This window comes from Paramisgurnus dabryanus, chromosome 7 (assembly GCF_030506205.2).
Source record: "Paramisgurnus dabryanus chromosome 7, PD_genome_1.1, whole genome shotgun sequence".
NCBI classification, from domain to species: domain Eukaryota; kingdom Metazoa; phylum Chordata; class Actinopteri; order Cypriniformes; family Cobitidae; genus Paramisgurnus; species Paramisgurnus dabryanus.
The window spans coordinates 3,507,153-3,526,849 of record NC_133343.1 but is presented as its reverse complement, the minus strand read 5'-3'; the positions used below and the strand labels follow the sequence as shown (position 1 = coordinate 3,526,849).

The 19,697-nt window shown below is 37.8% G+C and overlaps 1 long non-coding RNA gene across 1 annotated transcript in view; it reads left to right on the top strand.

Moving 5' to 3' along the window:
• The window catches only part of LOC135783178 (uncharacterized), a 78,860-nt gene that overhangs the window by 1,506 nt on the left and 57,657 nt on the right, over positions 1-19,697 (top strand). The window contains exon 2 of the long non-coding RNA XR_010545589.2: positions 9,343-9,544. This is a non-coding gene — a long non-coding RNA (uncharacterized lncRNA). The remainder of the gene's footprint in view (positions 1-9,342; positions 9,545-19,697) is intronic.

Genomic DNA, 19,697 nt, shown 5'->3' with positions numbered 1-19,697 from the left:
CTGAGGAAGTTAGGGCGGGGCATATTGAGTAGCTCCTCCCCCTTTTAAAATAGCCAATATTTAGTTTACCTCACAGCCTGGAATCTGATGAGAAGCTGAAGTGCAGAATGACGTCATCAAAATCATTGATCTGTTTTGGTGGAAGTGAGAGACTCTTATTATGCTCATATTAATCATCTTTTAAATGTGAATTTTGTCAATGTTTTGGAGCACACTCATTTATTAAAATCATTATAAAGCCCAAAAAACTTGTTTGTAATTGCACTGCTTATATGCACCCCAATGCATAAACTGTTAAAAAAATTCACTAGTTATTTTTCTTTCATAACGTGTCTTATTTCTCGGCTGCCCTTTGTTTCAAGAATCTTATCACAAATAATGTAAACTGTTAGAGTTTATATTCATTTTTATTAGATCTCATAATTCATTGGTCATTGCCAAACGATGGGTTTATTATCCCATAATGGCAGACCCAGCGGCCGAGTGCTTGTGAGATAACTTCATTAGCATCGAACTGATGCAAAACAATGTTGTACATTGATTGCATCAAGCAGACTATTGGTGCTGCGACTACATTACCGTCATTTGTTGCAAGTCTCTCATGTCATCACACCCCACCGAGACTCGACTTTGTCTAGACTATAAGTAGTCTAACTGTATGTCGGTAGTCAAAACTACAACATCTGCATTTTATGGAGAGACTTTGAGGGGGTGTGCATACTGCTGAGCGTGCTCTTATGTAATGATATAAATTTGCCTCGTTTTCTTATTTGAACCCCAAGCCACCCCACCTGGGTTCAAACCCATGACCTTGCATGCACAATGCAACGAGCTATACAGGATCAATAATTAATGTTATTGGATGATTCAGTGATGAGATAAGGAGCATCTATTTTTAGGAAAAGGACAACTTGATTTTAATGCTTGAGAAAAACCAAAACTTATTTTCCTTGGCGTTTGCAATGCAAAGATCGTAGGTTTGATTTCAAGGGTCCCATGTTTCACAGACACGTCCTAGCCAGGATTTCAGGTGCATCCTTCGGAAGTCGCATTTGTCGACAGCATACGTCATCTATTTCAGGTTCTGAATAGATAAACCTCAATGGCGTATGCAGTCCCCCAATGTGACTTCCCAAAATTCTGGATAGGATGTGTCCGGGATAAATGGCACGTGTGGTCACCGTAACATATTGTGCACTGTCGCTTTGGAATAAAGCATCTGCCAAAGGCGTAAATGTAAATGACACATGTTTACCTGGCGATGCTAAAACAAAAATCCTATAGACTTTCATTGAGGAAAGGCCCTTGCCAACCAAAGGTCAACATGCAAAAATCCACCTGACCTTATTCCTTTATACAATTACAACCACCTTTCACTCATTCAGTTTTGCATGAGCGAATATTCTGCAGGAAATATAAAACTGTAGTCCGAATCATATTCAGTTCCTTCTCCCCCCGATCGCTCTAAAGATCGTATTTTGCTCACATATGCTTCAGACAATGGTTTGTAATCTTTCCCTCATTAATTGGTGACAGTCAATTAATCACAGTTGGTTGAGGACTCCAGCGTCTATTGATCTCGTCGGAGGTCTTATTTATCATCCCCTAAATGACACAGATCGGCACATTTGCCTTGGCCGGGTAATGGAGGGTGGAGAGCCAATGACCCGTGTGTCGGGCGTACATGTGTCCCGTGCTCCCCCATTGTGAAATGGCATATTTACCATTTAGCCAGGAAAGGTTTAGACTGCCCTAAGAGCAGGGCGGTGGGACGGGCCTTGCTCGGCTGCTCGGCTGACCTTTTCTGTTTAAAGCTTAATCACTGACAAATGCTTACATTAATTAGCCTGCCCTCTCTCTCTCTCTCTCTCTCTCTCTCTCCCACCCACCTGATCCCATGCACACACGCACACACACCAGCGTCACGGCAGTGCCGGCTAAACCGAGCCGTATGAATGTATCCTGCACATCTTAAGCATATTAAGACATTTTCCTCCGCCCTCCCGCGGACCCTGCGTATTGATTAGCGCGGCCCCTGACCGGGATCGCCGCGTGTGTGAGAGAGAGTGTCATGGAGATGAGGGGCCCCTGGTGTCCGTGGGGGTCTTTCCTAAGCCTCGGCTCTTTCACCGCAGTCGACCAGCTCCGCAGAGCTCCAGATGCCCCCTCCGCCGCGCAGACACGCGCTCGTTGCCCTTTCGCAACCCTGCCCTTTAAAAGTCGGAATGGTATCCGGTTCTTTACGTTTTGCATCACGGATTGAAGCTCACGGCAGCTGGGTAATAACTGTAAGGCCTGTAGGGGATGTTCACAGAGATCGTATTCCTGCGATAAAGGTGATGTGTGTGATTTTGCAATCGTTAAGATATTTCCTCCCATCTTAGAGACGGTTATGAGAGAGTCATTTGTCAAATGATTCTTTTCACAAGTGCATATGCTGTGACTGTGATGTTTTCACTCTTAAAAATGAAAGGTACTACAATGGTCTTTGTTAAGCTATATGGTTCCATAAAGGTCCTTACACATTCACAAAACCTTTTTGTTGCCTTCTTTGGAGAACCAAAAATGTTTTTTCTATGCCAGCACTGTGAAGAAGATTGTTGCTTTGTTTGTTTGACCAACTCAACACTGGCACAACCAATAGTGTGATTTCGATTCAGAAGTAGCGGTTCATCCGACCAATGGCACATTTCTCTTTCTGTTTCTTGGCAGTTTCATTTGGTGATGTTAAACTCTTAAGGGATTTTTCCACTTTCATTTTCTTTTTTCAGTCCAGAAGAATTCAGTTTTTTGAAGAAAACATTCCCAGATGTTTCTCTATATAGTGGACTTTATTGGACTTTTACAGTTTGCAGTTTCAATGCAGCTTCAAGGGGCTCTAAACGATCCCAACCGAGGGATAAGGGTCTTATCTAGCGAAACAATCGTAATTTTCGCACCCAATTTTTGTTTTACTTTTAAACCACAACTTCTTGTGTTGCACTAGCCGTTAACGCACCAGCACGACCTTACGTATTACGTAACCAAGTCGAAAGGTCACGCGTTACATTATTTGAAATGCACACTTGCATACCATTTTAAACAATAAACTGACACAAAGACATTAATTAGTATCATTCCACATACAACAACGTTGAAAACGGTCCTCTTCCTCCACACTTGTCACAAAGGTCAAGCATGACCTTTTGATGTGATTACGTAATACATAAGGTCACGCTGGCACGCCACAAGACTAGTGCAAGAAGTTGTGTACTTTTATTTGTGAAAATTATGATCGTTTTGCTAGATAAGACCCTTATGCCTCAGTTAGGATTGTTTAGAGCCCTTTGAAGGGCAATTCACATTTCGCATCTTTTGCGCGCTCAAGTTCGTTATTTCAAATGAAGGCGCGCGGTATCCAACACGCTCGTTTTTTCCAGGCGCATCTTTTTTCAGCAATCCGTATTTCCGCTATTATCCACCAGGTGGTCTCTTACCCAACTTATAAAGCCCTGAAGCAACCCCTTAGGGCAAACAGTAGGAACTCTGTGGCTGTTTACACTTGATATTAAGATGTGTTTTCATCGATCAGATCACAAGTGGATGAGAGAGACACATTACGTTTACACCTGGTATTTAAATCCGTCTCTTTTGTCCACTTTCGACCGCTTCTGTCCTGAATACTATGAGGGGACGGTCCGTGAGACGGTGGGCGAGTCTCTCTGCTGTCAGTCAAACGCGAGCGGGAGTAATTGTGAGTTTATATGGACGCAAACTAATATTATGTCGGAGCCCACTGCTTGTTTAGCAAGTATACATGCTGCACAGTGTTTTGTACGTTTATATGTTGGAGCTTTCTCTGAATTTTCAGCGCAATTGTTGAAATAGGATCGCGCAACTTTCACGCTTTCAAAACGAAACTACGGAGATCAGACGCTTTAGTTTTATCAATGAAAGGCTAAAAATAGCGCTGTTCACCGTATGTTCACGCCAGAAGTAAAAAATACGTAAAACTTTTGTTTAATACCTCAGATTAGATAAATGGGCGGAGAGAAGGCGGTCGCGTGTGGCTGTTCGAACACATTCAACCACATTTGCATTCTGGAACTCCAAAGCGATCCGATCGAAAGTGGTTTCGACTACCTCTGGATGTGGTTGAAAGTGGTCGAAAGTGGACGCGTTCAAAACGTTTTGAACATCGTTTACACCTGGCATTAACGTCGTCCACTTGTGATCCGATCGACGAAAACGCATGTTAATTCCAAGTGTAAACAGCCTCTCTGTGTATGTTTTGATCATCATTCTCATTCTGATCTCTATCAAAAGTCCTTCACAAAAATGCAATTATCTCAGCTTTTCGCTGTTTATATATTTAAATAACATTTTCTGGAAGGCATTCAACTTTTGTGAAAATCATAAAAAAAAATGCTGGCGCTGGCAACTTTTTTTTTAAAACGCTGGTGGGGAAAAGGTTTAAGAAGCATTTCTTTTAAACATTTTTACAAATAACCTTTTTTGATCTTAAAGAACCTTGTGTGAAACAGGAAGGTTCTTCAGATGTTAAAGTTGCTTTAAAGAACCATTTAGACAAAATAGGTTCCTCCATGGTATCGTTAGGCACCTTTATTTTTAGGAGTGTAGTGATACGTTTCATTGTAAAAAAAAAAAAAAAAAAAGGAACTACTAGATTAAGTGCAATAAATCAATAAAATTTAAGTTTATACATAGTACACCTGTTATTGAGATAAATGCTAATAAATATATTCCTTCAGATAAATGTTTTTAACTCAAAACAGCTCAAAAATGTGTGATCGCCCCTCTATTTCTAAACCGGTCTGCCAAAGATGAATACATGCACTTTGTAATGGAGAGAGAAGGATGCCACCCCAATTATTAGCACCAAAGTCTGTTGTGTCTGCTCTCTCTCTCTCTCTCTCTCTCTCTCTCTCTCTCTCTCTCTCTCTCTCTCTCTCTCTCTCTCTCTCTCTCTCTCTCTCTCTCTCTCTCTCTCTCTCTCATATTTATATGCCTCCGCGGGTGCTGTTTTAGTGGTGGGCCATGCGTCGCGGTGCAGAGCGGAGCAGCGTGCAGTGATTTTATTGCATTGCCTACAGGCTGGTTCAGCCGTACGACACTCTGGTCCCCCTCCCTCTTTCACGGTGCAGATGAGGCTCCATTCAGCCCGTGAGAGACACCCCTCTCCAGTTCCTCTCTCAGGGGAATGGAGGGTGGATTATTATGGAAATACTATCTTCCACTGCCCTCTGACACACAGCCAGACACGGCCGTCATTACTCGCATCGTGGCAAAGATGTTGTGGGCAGGGCCGACGCGAACATGAGATTGGCATACATAGATCACATAAAACATGATTAAAATGTGCGCTGGGTAAAATGCAAGAAACTTTGTATGGTCACCTTACATCAAGTTCTGTCAAAATGACCTCGATAAATTTTGTACCTTTTGCCTCCGGTTTTATTACGGCTCGGGCGCCGGCATGGGACACTTGTAAATAAGACTATAAATACATTTTCATCTCAAATATTTTACATGCACCTGTGTCTTGTGCTTTGGGTTCAGTTCTATCACTATAATGTTGTGTTGCAATGCTGATATGAATTTAATATGTCTAGTAAACGTTACCGGTTTGGTTTCTATCGAGGAACGGATGAGGTGTATGTATCCATCATAGTGTCCGGTCTGAGACTTTGAGTGATGGCTTTTAGTTTCTTAGGAGATGTTTCTGCCATGCTTTTTATCAGATTAACCCCTCCATTGAGACTTATCATTCACTGCCCAATAAACTGGATCAGTCTCATCCGTCAAATTACCGTACTCAAGCTTTCTATCACAATCTTCTAGACTTGTACGAGTTCAAAAGATCTTCTCAAAAATTTAACTTCTGTCATCATTTACTCATCTTTAAGTTGTTACAAACCTGTATAAATGGCTGAACGCAAAGGAAGATATTTCTACTTTAAACAGGAAGCACAAGCACCAATGACTTTTATAGTTAGAAAGAAATACTATGGAAGTCAGTGGTGCTCCAAAACTTGTTCCAAATATTGTCCTTTTTGTTCAGTAGAACAAAGAAATGTATACAGGTTTGAAACAACTTGACAAATTTTTTATGTTTGGGGCGACTTTAATGTAAAATAAACCAAAACCGTCCATCTCAAAAATATAGCTTGTTGGTTTAACTTAATAAAATTACGACACCTATTTCTACACAATTAATTGAATTGATTTATCTGAACATATAAGTCGTGTGAATTGTACTTACAATCAAAAATTTAGTTTACTCAACTTATTTTGTTTAAATTTATTTGTGTTGAGCCAACTAACTTTACCTGCTTTTGTTGGACTTTTACATAATTTTTTACCGTAATGAATGATGGTAACATGAAGCACCTGTAAGTTTAATGCATGAGTATATCTTTAACTTACATGAAACACTCACATTTCACTACTTTGGTAACCCCCAAAAATCCTATACATAACAGAAAACTTTACAGAATAACAAACAATAATATGCACCCATAACTTTCATTTTGCTTAGAAACACACAGTTTAGTACTTAATTTAACATTTACTGTCTTCATTTGTCATGAGGACAAAGCATGCTGGGAACTCAATCCTCGTCATAGTTTCAGTTAGTCAATGAAAATGATTGATGTTGTCACAAATGAATTAATTAAATTAACTTATCTTAATTAAGTAAACTGAGCAGTTAAGCTTTTTAACTAAGTTGAGTATTTTCAAAAAGAAAATGTCAGAGTTACCTATGTCAGTATAAGTCTTTGCAATTGTGTTTGAACAAAAAACTAAAACAAATGTGTAGCATTAAACTATACTGCTTAAGCAAAATGAACCACCTTAGAGTGTACTGTAATAGATTTTTTGGTAATAAATAATAAAACAGCAGAACATATTCTAATATTTAAGACCGAGGTGCATGGCTTATAAAATTAGTCACAATGATCCATTAAAAATGAATAAAAATGAATAACTTTTGACAAAAAAGAGGGTCTTCCTTATTGTTATCTCTTTATTTAACATCACTTCTTTATACCCAAACAATAGCCGAATACTGCCCAGACGTCTAGGCTAAAACCAGGGTAGCTTTTGCTATTGCTTGGGAAGTGATGTACAGTAAAATAAAGAGATGTCTAACCATAGCCCAAAAATAAATGAAATAAAACCAAACACTTTGTAATCCTTGTTGACTTCGCTTTATTTTGGTAATGTAACCAAATTCAAGTTTATTTTGGCTAGAACTGGGTTACTCATAGCCGGACTATATAGTGAACCTATAATGATGAAATGTTGCTTGCTGGAATATGTATACATATTCTCTTTATGCTCTTTATAAAGTATTTTAATTCATGTGGACACCAGACATTGATTGTACTTAATTTATTGACTTTTTCTTAAAATGCTACTTAATATTTTTTCGTCAATATTTGACGACACTTGACCATTCGTCATATGTTGACGTGAAGGGTATACCTTTCGCGTCATTTTTTGACGAACTGGGGACTTCAATACTATTACGTCCGTTGCATTCTCTTTCCTATTTTATTACCATTTGCGCGTCGGTTTAGGGTTAGATTTACATAATGACATCCCTACCCAAACCTAACTCTAACCCCAACGCCAGGTGAAAACTGTTTCTAACCCCAACGCCAGGTGACAACTGTTTAATTTCGCGTACACTGTTTAATTTCGCGTACACTGTTTAATTTTGCGTAATCTAACCCTAAACCGACGCGCAAATGGTAATAAAATAGGAAAGAGAATGCAACGGATGTAATAGTATTGAAGTCCCCAGTTTGTCAAAAAAATGACGCGAAACGTATACCCTTCACGTCAACATATGACGAATGGTCAAGTGTCGTCAAATATTGACGAAATGGGGTGAGACTGTGTTATTGAAATCCATATTATTAAGTGGTCCTCACTCAAAATATCTGTTAGTTCAATAAACTTGCAGAAAGTAGTTGAAAAATGTTGTCTTAATTTTATTGAGTTAGATCCAAGTAACAGCTTTTACAGTGCTTGTGAAAAAATAGGTCATTGAAATTTGGCTCCCTTTGTGATGTCAGAGGGGGAAATACCACCTCTTAATCTGCACTATCCAACCACAGCACTGCCATGTAGTGCAGATATAAACTCATTTGCATTTAAAGGACACTGAATATTTTAGTTCACACCTACAAAGTGTCAATTTTAAACGTGTTATAATAAATTATCTGTACGATAATTTGAGTTTGAATTCACATACGTACTCTGGGGACACCCAAATTTTTTTTAACATCTTAAAAAGGTTTTTTGAGATGTCCCCTTTATAACTATGTCTAATATTGTTATGAACATTTTTTAAAGTACATATCACATATTTTTACTTAATTTTCATGTGTGAAATTTACATGCAGTAAACATCCCTAAAGAAAGTTAACCATGGTTGTTTGTAGTAATCATGGTATTGTGACATATAGACAAACCATTGACAAACCATGGTTTTACTACAATAATCAGTTTTACCATGGTTTTGTAACACAACCACACTTTCAGACTATGAAGGTACAAAAGTTGGTGGTTCCTTTTCAAAAAGTACACTTTTGTACCTAAATGGTACATATTAGGACCTTTTTAAAAGGTACCATCCCAATGACAACGTTTGTACTTTTATTTCCGAAAGTGCCTGGTTAATTTTGGTAATAAAACCATAGATAACTTTCGAAACGGCATGAGACCCAGATAAATGTTTTGTGCTCCTAGATTGTTTTCATGACTTAATGGAGTTTCACTTCAATATAAACTTGATGTTTCCTTAGAAAATGTGAGAAAGAATACAGAGATATAAGACTGGTGTGAAGAGCACAGCTCATCTGAGTTTGTATCAATATTTTTATTCATTTACACAAAAACCCAAACTGAAAATGTCTTTTTTTACAGTAATAGCGTCCCCACTGCTCACACACGTACTGTAGTCGCCTTTTGTAATCGAACACACGCTCTTAACGTAAGGCCTTATTAATTATTAGTGCCTGCTTGACTTCATATTGTGCTGCCGGTGGCCTGGTCAAAGATTATAATTACCACTTTGCTGTTTGTATCGTATTCATCTCCGCTTGCCGGTGGTACTGTATTACTCTCAGCATCTCCCTCTCTCTCCGTCTCTCTCTCTCTCTCTCTCTCTCTTTCCCTCTCCCGTACACAAGACCAAAAGTGCAGGCACATCATTTATTGATAAGACAAAAAGAATGTAATGAAATTATCAATGTTCTTGAATTAATTATGAACATGATTAAGAAAGCTAAAATCTCAGGAGCCGAGATCTCATTACCCATTCTGTCCCAGGGATTGCTTTCATTCCGGGAGACGCAGTAGAAGCCGTCCGCCCGGCCCGGCTCAGGCACTCCTCACTCGCCCCTGCATGGAGCTCGTCTCCGCTCCTCTGTCCCGACCCTCTCTGATTTATCTTCTCCCGGTGGCCCGCGACCGTCCGAAGAGATCCACGAAGGTCCTGACCTTCCCCCCAGACACCAGTTTCTCTCGGGAGGTAAGAGACACAAACGGGTTTTACCGGCTGCATGGGCTTTAGTTTGGCATGTGTTTACTGTAGACGTGGGAATTGTGTACGGATGTGATAGGATAATGACTTTCCTGAACAAACTTTTCTCCAGAGCTTTGTGTGTTTGCTGCTTGATGAACTTCTGGAAGCAATTTTCTTTTTATGAATATAAGGATGAAGAATAAAGTTTGAACTACGTTACGTCTTAGGCCACAAATTGTACTGATTCTGATAAGACGATCGTTTTATTTATCATTAAGTGCTTTGACTGGAAGGTTTTCGACTATATTTAAACTCAAATTTAGTGAAAGTCGTTTCTGTCGTATTAATAAATAATGTAAGGCACATCATTGTTCTGAGATGAAATTGACATGCACTCAAAAAATATATTTTTGCACATTGTCTAGTTTACTCAAATGAAACAAGTTAATACAACACAATTTATGTATTTTTTTGTCTCAACCTAATTTTATCATGTTCAATCCACTTCAGTTTTAAAAATTACTTAAACTTAATAATTTTATGTTGGGACCACATGAATGATTTTTGTTGATATTACTAACTGGGCTGTGGATCTTTGAAAAGGTAAATTTTGTGGTTTTTAATGAAGAAAATAGCTACTGTAGGAGTTACAGTAATGCACTGTAACTTCTCTCATGGGTCAGATTAAGTCATATGTAATAATAATAAAATATATATAAAAATGTGCAAAATTATTTTATGTGTTTAAAAAACACATTTTGCTCTAATTGTCATCTAATAGTATATTTTTATGCCTCCGCAATGGATTATTTGTTTTTACCTGCATGCTTGTTCAGCTGAATTACAATAAGTTGCTTTTGTAAAACCGAGTAAGAATGACAATTGGACAATCGTTCATTTCTTTGGTCGCATGGGAAAATGTGCCGTGGCACACCGGCATCCCCACAGGAGTTTCTGACTCCCATTTCTCTCCAAGTGTCTCTCTCTCCCTTCCTGTCTCATATCCTTCTGTTTTCTTGCATTTTTTCTGCATCTCTTGTACTGTCATGTTTCAAACACACATACAGTTCTAGCACCACTGCATTGTAAAGTCACCTACAGTATCAGGGGATGGTGTGCAAATGTCGCAACGTGATTTTACTTTCTGAACTACATTATGAGGACCTGCAGTAAACATGCACGAGAGACCCGGAGGAAAATCTTTATGGTCATGGATTGCTCTTTTTATAACTTAATGAAGGTTTCGATAGCAACTTTGACCGAGATGCTTAGAAAAACTAATTGTTGAAATACAGTACAAAGCTGTAATTTGATCATCTACTGTAGTTTGGCTAAATTAACTGATAAACTTTTAAGTTGGTATCAATTTTTGTATTGCACTCTCAATTGCAATCTCAGCATCTTCTGAAACTCTGGATGAGACATATGTGAGATTATCGGGATCTGTTGATAAATAGACATCTACATTTTGTCTTAATTTAACCTCATTGAACCAATGGCACCTGTGAGATGACATAAAAGTCTCTATTTTGTCTCAATTTAACCTTGATGCCATCTTTTAAAAGATTATATTTGTGTATGATTTTTTGGTTCATCTAATCGCAAAAAAAGAAACATACAGTATGCTTTAGTGTAAATCCCAATATGTGATGTTTTGTGCCCGGACTGCGAGCGCGTGCTGCTGGAAGGATAAGAAACCCTCCGGAGGATAATAAGAGCTCTCTGGCCCGGGGATTGATCCATGTATTGGATCTCACATAAGACTGCTGTTACTGGATATTACCCAGTGCTATCGGCCAGTCGTGATGGCCTCCTGATAAGAAGTGCTTACCAAAGGGGAAGCTCCTACAGGGCAGATACGGTTTCTCAGCGGATCTCAGGGGACCGTCAGCTTAGGCTGCTGAGCTCAGGAAGTTTTTACCTCATCGAGTAAATTCAGACCCTTATCACGTTACCAAGCAGGCCACTTGCAGTCGAAAGAATATTTCTGCCCGTTGTCATTGTCGCCGCTGAAGGATCCGGAGCGGTCGCATTGCAGAGAACCGTTTTCATTGATAAGCTTGGGATGGATTTGGGGGGAACTGCGAAACTTAGCATTAGCATAGTGTAGGACGAAAACAAAGATATGCAATTCATCTACCAAGTCATTACTTTTAAGATGCTAGATGAGAACTCCCCAATGAATTATTTTGAATTTACACAAAGTTTTAATGCGCTTTAAAGATAATGGCATTGTTGACAGTGGCCGTCCACTTCCCGCGGTGCAGTTTAGTGCGTCTAGGCTCCCGGATAATGAAGTGCTTCTCCGTAATGTGCCGTTTCAGGGTTTCGTCGCAGTATTTAGGGCCCAGCCGAGAGGCGACGTTGCACCCGCGGCGGAGTTTGTCAGTTCCGACGCTACCGCTGCGGCAAAATTAGCCAGGTGGCATCTGGTACCCGTCGCCTGCCAGCGAAGGAGGGCCCAGATGGCGCGTTAAGCAGGCTAATTATTTCAACACAAAACTCTGATATCGCAGCCCGCCAGGGTCCAGTTTCTCTCTTTTGAATGTTACTCATTGGGCTTTGTCTCTGAAAGTCCCCCGCTCTCCGACGCTGAATGTGTCCTGGCGGGCATGGGTAACAAGATCCCGTGGACCGTGGTAAATCGTGAGCGATCCCATGCAGTGGGACATGACAGATGTAATGTTAGTCCTGAGAGGTGGTGTGATACGAAATGACAGACTGGTGAAGTTTTTTTCATTTACACGCAACTAACATCCTCAAATCTGCCCCACCATCACCTACTAATCTTTATTCATGATATCTTTTGGGTGATTGGATGTCATGTGCTTGGGTAGATTTTTATATATTTGGTTTTGTAGGACAAGTCACCACACGCTGGGACTCCAGTCGCACTTGCACAACCCGTATGTCACGACCCCAAAACTGGTCACAGGTTTCTCTTGGATCCCAATTCTGGCTATATATAAAATCTGACAAAGCAACAATAAGTGCAAAAAATAAACGGCATGTAGCTGTGTAATCATGCAGATTATGAGTTAAGGTGGCAGAACAAAACGCCTCATCAAATTTTTAAAGGGAAGAGTAAACACTACATCTTTAGTTTTTTGACATCACAAGGCTGCGTTTCCAATCAAACTTTATCTACATTAGGCAGATGCCAACATGGACAGGTTTGGTGACACATCCTCATTACAGAGAGCCATTATAAGTATGCAAAATAGATGGAAAAAAAACAGAAACAGGGTTTGCTTAATTTCCTATATTCAGCCTATTTGTCATGTTAATAATATTGCATATTGTTGAGTATCATAGTAATATATATATATATATAAAGAAATTGCAATGTTTGATTTTGTGCATAAAGCATCCGTGGATATTAAAGGTTCTTTATGGAACCATATAGGCCATCAAAAGACATTTGTGACCAAAAATACATTGTATGGGTCAAAATTATCAACTTTTATGCCAAAAAACATTTAGATATTAGTTAAAGATCATGTTCCATGACGTATTTTGTGAATTTCCTACTGTAAATATATAAAAAATGTATTTATCATTAGGAATATGTGTTGCCAAGGACTTCATTTGGACAACTCTAAAGACGAATTTCTCAATATTTAGATTTTTTGCACCATTTGATTCCATTTTCAAATTGGGGCACCTTGGTCAAATATTGCCCTATCCTAACAAACCATAAATCAATAGAAATCTTATTTATTCCGCTTTCAGATGATGCATAAATCTCAATTTTAAAAATGTACCCTTATTACTGGTTTTGTGATGCAGGGTCACATTTTGGAAACCTTTTTAAAGGGGACGTTTCACAATATGTTTTAAGATAAAATAAATATTTGGTATCCCCATATGTGTAGTTCTAGCTCAAAATGGAGATGTGAACAAAAATGTGCCGTTTTTGGGTGTGTCCTTTTAAATGCAAATGAGTTGATCTCTGCACTAAATGACAGTTCCGTGGTTGGATAGTACAGATTAAGGGGCGGTATTATCCCCTTCTGACATCATAAGGGGAGCCAAATTTCAAATATCTATTTTTTTCACATGCTTGCAGAGAATGGTTTACCAAAACTAATTTACTGGGTTGATCTTTTTCACATTTCTAGGTTGATAGAAGCCATACCTGTCAACCCTCCCGAATTCCCGGGATTCTCCTGTATTTGACCATTCTATCCCACCATTAAATAATTTCCTGTATTTTTCCAGTATTTTTAGTTTTTCGATAATAAATCCCTCTGGCCGTATTTAATGTTTGCTAAATTCACCTTTGGTAAAGCAGGTGGCAGTATATCTGGAACATATCATTCAAACGACACCCATCAATAAAACAAGTAGAAAAAAGCTTCTGGAGGATGGGTGGAGGATGGCGAGCCGCGTGCAAAGCTACAACCATCACGCGCATTAATGCACATGTACGCCCACGTACACAAACTCGCACATTTGGATGTGTGGCGCTGCGGGGTGTTTTTTATAACTTAAACTTTAACGTAAACTTTTTCATAAAACAAAATATTACCCCTTTTTTTTAGATTGTTTTACAAATTTACATAAATTTTATATTTTTGTCTAAAAACTAGTGCAAAGATTAAATATGTATTTAAGAAACATTTACATGTGTATATATATTTATTGATATTTTTATATATATATAAATAAAAAATTTCTGAAACGTATGTATGTATGTATGTATGTGAGAGTGTTAAAATATGCGTAAGGAATAATTGACAGCAGGCCATTGAATTATAAGAAAATAATGCACACCCAAAGTGGGAATGCGGCACGACGCAAAGCGGACTGTGTGCATTATTTTCAAATAATTCAAATGTTTGGAGTCAATTATTTCTCTTATACTACGGTTACCACAAACATTGCTCTGGTGCCTATTTTAAGACATTTGACATAGGTGTGCGGTTATCGAAAAATAATGCATACCCGTAGAACATTTCACAACCAATCAGAATACAGCATTCAACAGACCCGTGGTATAAATATAAAATAATTACACACAGCACACATATATATATTATCCAAAAATGTAATTTTATTTTGAATGCGATTAATCACAATTAATCTTTTTCCAGCACACTGTAAAAAAATACTTTGCTGCCTTAACATTTTTTGTTAAATAAACTCAGATTTACAAGTCATGTCAACAGAGATGAGTTGTCACATCTTATAAAATATAGTTGAGAAAAGTCAACTTAATTTTATAAGTTACAACAACTCACCTGTAGTTATAACAACTCATCTAGTCAAGATATCCGAGTTGATTCAACAAAAAATGTTAAGGCAGCAACGTATTTTTTTACAGTGCACTACAAAAACTAGACTTATTTTCTTAGGTCATTTTGCACATAAAGAAAATACATCTTAATATAAGAATTTTTTGATATTTGTACTAAAACAAGACAAAAATACTAAGTATTAAAGTCTTTTTTGAAGGGAGGGGGGCTGTTAGGGTTCTGGAATTTTCCCTTATTTTTAAAACCCCCTTATTGGCAGGTATGTAAAAGCACTGGGAACCCAACTATTGCACTTAAACATGGAAAAAGTCAGATTTTCGAGTTTAAGAGTGTGTGCTGTGGGGACACAGGTTCGAATTTTGGTCGTGTCATTTCCTTATCCTTTTACCCCTTCTTTTCATGAATATGTTGTCTATACTGAAGTCACCAATAAAAGCAGTAAAAAGGCCAGAAATATAGTGCTGAGATGTGTCTGTGACTTATAAAACAAGAAACGCTCGGCAAACAATATTTCAGCGCTTAGCAATGCAAGGAAATAAAACTGTAGTTTTGGCGGTGAATGTTCACCATTACCCCATTCATTGACCGGGCAGTTACTGTCCAGCGATAGGGCCACTGAGTAATGGGTCAATAAAGGGCAAGCCAATGCTGAGCACCTGCTATCAGAGTACAGCAATAATCCCACAATACTGCCAGCTTTCCCTTTAGAGACCCCAAACCTGTCGTGCTGTCCGAACCGGAGTCTTTCTCATAATGAGGGTCAACGTTAAAAGCTTATTTCACAATGAGTCCAGAATTACACGCGGCATTAACGGCCTCAAACAGTAGGACATTAGCTGCGAATGTTAAAATAGTCACGAGTTTATTACCTTATCACATTTTAGTATGTTTGACAACACAGGTGGTTTTTTGATTCACGGTGGCACGCTTTGGTTCCACTGGGACCCGGAGTTCGTAGAAAAACGATATTTACAGTGAGGTGAATTTTCCCCCTTTGAGTTAAAGCATTCATTGATCGCGTTTTGGGACGGGTCGAGAGCAGGCTAACCGCCACCCCTCCTCCAGCTCTGCCCCGAAGCAACACCTTTACCTCGATAAAGACAAGGTGCAGGCCTCCTGCTGATAACCCGCTGACTCCTACATCACAGGTTTCTCCTCTGAGATTGAATCCTACATCATGATCAATTGGATGATGTCATGGATGAGTAATGTCACCGTCCCACACGCACACACATGCTCACATGCATTTTAATTAACACACATTCACACAAACAGAGGCATGCGGAAACAGACACGATCACGTTATTCGCTACATTCTCTTGCATAGTGAACTGTTTCACAACAAGGGTTGTGAGAATATTTGCAAAGTCTGCTGTAATGATACAGCAAACTAACTAGTTACAGTGAGTCACGCAAATTGCCATTTGTGCTGTTTTTAAGAGATAGTTCACCCAAAAATGGATATTCTGTCATCATTTACTAACTCGCATGTTGTTACAAACCTCTATACATTTCTTTGTTCTGATAAACACAAAATGAAGATATTTTGAGGAATGTTTGATCAGAGGCCCCATTGATTTCCATGGTATTCTTTTTTCCTACTATAGAAGTCAATGGGGCCTCTGATCAAACATTTCTTAAAATATCTTCTTTTGTGTTCATCAAAACAAAGACATTTTTACAGGTTTGTAGCATGTAAATGATGACAGAATTTTGATATTTGGGTGAACTATCCCTTTAATGCACTAAATAGGTTTATTGTGGATGACTATTGTGAAATATTTGTGAATGATTTTCTAATGTAAAATTACAGAAAAAATGTATTTGTGTATTACGGAAAATTTCTGTAATTTATTCTGCCCGTTATTTTAAGCTATTTTTCCGGCACCCCAGCTGCCAGAATTTTACTGTTTTTACGGATTTTTTACAGTGTTAATGTAAAATTAAAGAAAAAACTGTATTTGTGTATTAAGGAAAATTTTTGTAATTTATTCTGCCCGTTAATCTACGGTATTTTTCCGGCAACCCAGCTGCCAGAATTGTACTGTTTTTACGGATTTTTTTACAGTGTTAATGTAAAATTACAGAAAAAACTGTATTTGTGTATTACGAAAAATTTCTGTTTTTTATTGTGCCCGTTATTTTACCGTATTTTTCCGGCACCCCAGCTGCCAGAATTGTAATGTTTTTACGAATTTTTACAGTGTTAATGTAAAATTACAGAAAAAAAACTGTATTTGTGTATTACTGAAAATTTCTATAATATATTCTGCCCCTTAATTTACGGTATTTTTCCGACAACCCAGCTGCCAGAATTTACTGTTTTTACAGATTTTTTTACAGTGTTAATGTAAAATTACAGAAAAAACTGTATTTGTGTATTATGAAAAATTTCTGTTTTTTATTGTGCCCGTTATTTTACCGTATTTTTCCGGCACCCCAGCTGCCGAAATTTTACAGTTTTTTTCCGATTTTTTACTGTAAAAATTTAATTATCTAATCTGCATCTGAAATTACATTCCCTTTTGGGTGACATCACAAATCCTACAATTTTGGCATCTGCCCTTTAACCGACAATTAAAACAATTACCACAAGATAAAATCAAGTTTTAACATTTCCATGATTCACCTGTAAACAAAAGCAATGTTTTTATGGTCTATACCAAAAACAATCAAGAATATTTTTTATTGCTATTTGCTAATAATGGGAATTTTGACCTTACTTAAAGGGATTTTTTTCTGATGAACACAAAATAAGTTATTTTGATAAATGATGGTAACCATTGACTTCCATAGTAGGAAAAGCAAATACAATGGAATTCAATGGATACTGTCAACTGTGTGCTCACCATCATTTCTCAAAATATCTTCTTCATCCTTTATCACAATACTTCCATAATATTTGTTTTCCTACTATGGAACTCAATGGTTATGGCGGCTGTGTGCTTACCATCATATATCAAAATATCCTTTTTTGTGTTCATCAAAATAAAAAAACTTGTATAGGTTAAGAACAACATGAGGGTGAAAAAATGATTACACAATTTTTACCTTTAAAGGGATGCGAAAATTGAAACTTTATTATTATTTACTGACCCTCATTTCATTTGAACCCCCAATGTTTTTGTTTGTTCTTTAAAAACCCAACGCAGATTTTATAAAAATGTATTGGTTACCATGGGAGTGGATGGTGACCACCCCAGGCACCATCCACTCCAATGGTAACCAGAACACCCTTCAAGCATCAAAATGAATGACCCAAAAGTGTTAAATAAATAACTCCATTTAACTTGTGTCCTATATTTTAAGTATGCTGAACATTTAGTCCTCTACTTTATTGTTGTGGATATCGCTGTGGCTTTAATTGTTATTTATAAGTAAACAACCTAAACAAGAGTTCAGACACAGAGAATGTGCACTGAGCAGCAACACTTTAAAAAAAAAAACGGATTTGGGTTTTGAAGAATAAAGAAAGACATTGGGATTTCAAAACATTTTCATTTTTGGTTGAACTATCTCTTTAAGTATATTTGAGTGCTAGCGTAACAAAGAAGACAGAAATTTGCGTTAATAATTGCAAACACAACTTTCTTTATATGAATTTGTTCTGCACAAGCTTTACTTGGGACGACTACAGTTAAAACCCCTATGAGCAGTAAATTTCAGACACCTGGCGTGTGAAAGTTAATAATTTTCCGAGTTTGCCATTGATCAGTGTTGCATCTGGAGACTGGACTGCTGCCCTTTTCCCAAGAGTATTAATGCCCTGCGAATTAGCAGCAATAAAGCTATAAAACTGTTCATTTATAACTGCGCATCTCCCCCCTCCTTCACTCCCTAAAGTGTCTCCCATCTGCTTTTGGGACTGTTGGCTGCGGTTGTACAGCAGGAGTGAGATAAGCACAACATTTTCTTGTCGATATGTTTCTATTAGCCTCTTCAGCTGGATCCATCAGCGTGGCCTTTAAGGAATACTTCATTCTGCTGTCTTCTGTGGTGAACCTTTAAAGAACATCATTGGCTCTCTTTTTCATTTCTTTCTTTCATTGCTAAAGTGGTTAAAATGACATATTTCAATTCATTCAATAAACTTGTGTGAAGAACAAACTTAAAGTGACCAAACATACTAGAATGTTACTATTTTTTATTATCCGGAGCAACTTACAAATGAGGGGGCATTTAACATTTTGCCTATTAACTCATTCCCCGCCAGCCATTTTTTTTGTGATTTTCACCAAAGTTTCACAAAATGCCTTCCAGGAAATTTTCTTCTAAAGAATAAACATATCAAATATATAAATATATTAAATGAAAGAACAGACCCTCTGCTTTCAAACAAACAACAAACAAACAAAACACGAAAAAAACGTTTCATACTATTTATATTTTTCCCCCTGCTTATAAACTCTTAAATATGGGTATTTTTCTTTAAAAATACAAATTTGTTGGCAAAAAGCTGAAATAATAGCATTTTTGTGAGGGAATTTGGTTAGAGATCATATTCAGAACGATTATCAAAACATACACAGAGTTTAAAATTAGTTAATAACGTTTTGGGTACTGTTTTTTATAAATTGGGTAAGTGCGCCCAATCTAGTGGATAATCGCGGTATTGCAGATTAACATAAAAATTCACCAGGAACAGGTTTTTTTAATCCAAATGTTTTCTCTTAATTGGCGAGATATCTCGTGAATGGCGGGGAAAGAGTTAAAAGCCAACTATGGCCCCGTACAACCTTCAAAATTGTCCCAATGTCTTTTTGTTTTTGGCCTTAATCGTTTTGAGTCTTAATCTGTTTTTGGTCTTGGCTTTTAAAGAGAACAAGTTTTTTGGGTGTGGGTAGCGAATATTTTTGTCTTGTTTTTAATGTAAACCATTTATTTAGTTCTTTATGGGCTTG